General features: G+C 43.9%; 1 non-coding gene across 1 annotated transcript; it reads left to right on the forward strand.

Annotated features, from left to right (window-relative positions):
• The first annotated feature begins 212 nt into the window (after window positions 1-212).
• Window positions 213-318, forward strand: LOC115032605 (U6 spliceosomal RNA). Its single transcript, XR_003838248.1, has one exon. It is a non-coding gene; the product is annotated as a U6 spliceosomal RNA (small nuclear RNA).
• The last annotated feature ends 452 nt before the right edge of the window (window positions 319-770 follow it).

The raw sequence follows: 770 nt of genomic DNA on the forward strand, positions 1-770 counted from the left end.
GATCAGGGCACAACAAAGATGTCTCTTTTCTCCCTCCCACGGCATGTCCATCGAGTATTCAGAGTCTCAAACACTCAGCAGTTTCAAAAAGTGAACCACCATTGGGAATCTATGGGGATGCATGTACTGGCACAAATGTCATGATATATTGCATAAACGGACGTGGCTCTGCTTCTCTCTGGTTTGATTTCTTAAAAAAAAAAATTATTTTAGTGCTTGCCTTGGCAGCTCGTTTACTAAAATTGGAATAATACAGAGAAGATTAGTGTGGCCCTGCAAAAGGATGACATGCACATTTGTGAAGTGTTCTATAGCTTCGTATGTGCATGAAGCAACAATTAATGAAAAAGGAGGCCATGAATTTGGGAAAACAAGGAGGGGCCTGTGGGGTGTGTGTGTGTGTGGATGGAGGAGAGGGAGCTGGGGAATGATGCAAGATTATCATCTTATAGCACTGGAGATTTAAAACATACTTATTTTATTATTTGTGTGTGTGTGTGTGTGTGTGTGTGTGAGAGAGAGAGAGAGAGAGAGAGAGAGAGAGAGAGGTGGGTGCAGGCACCCACTGAGGCCAGAAGGGGGCTCTGGATCTCTTCGAGCTGGAGTGAGGCATCTCTGAGTCTCGTGAATGATGTGGGTGTTGACATCACAACTCTGGTTCTCTGATAGGGCAGTGAGCACTCCTAACTGCTGAGCCATCTTTCCAGCCTCTCAATTTCTTTGTTCTTTTCTTTTCTTTTTTTTAATGTATCTCTCTCTCCTCTCTTCTC

This window comes from Mus caroli, unplaced genomic scaffold (assembly GCF_978045245.1).
Source record: "Mus caroli unplaced genomic scaffold, Mus_caroli_1 scaffold_13, whole genome shotgun sequence".
Classification (NCBI taxonomy): Eukaryota; Metazoa; Chordata; class Mammalia; order Rodentia; family Muridae; genus Mus; species Mus caroli.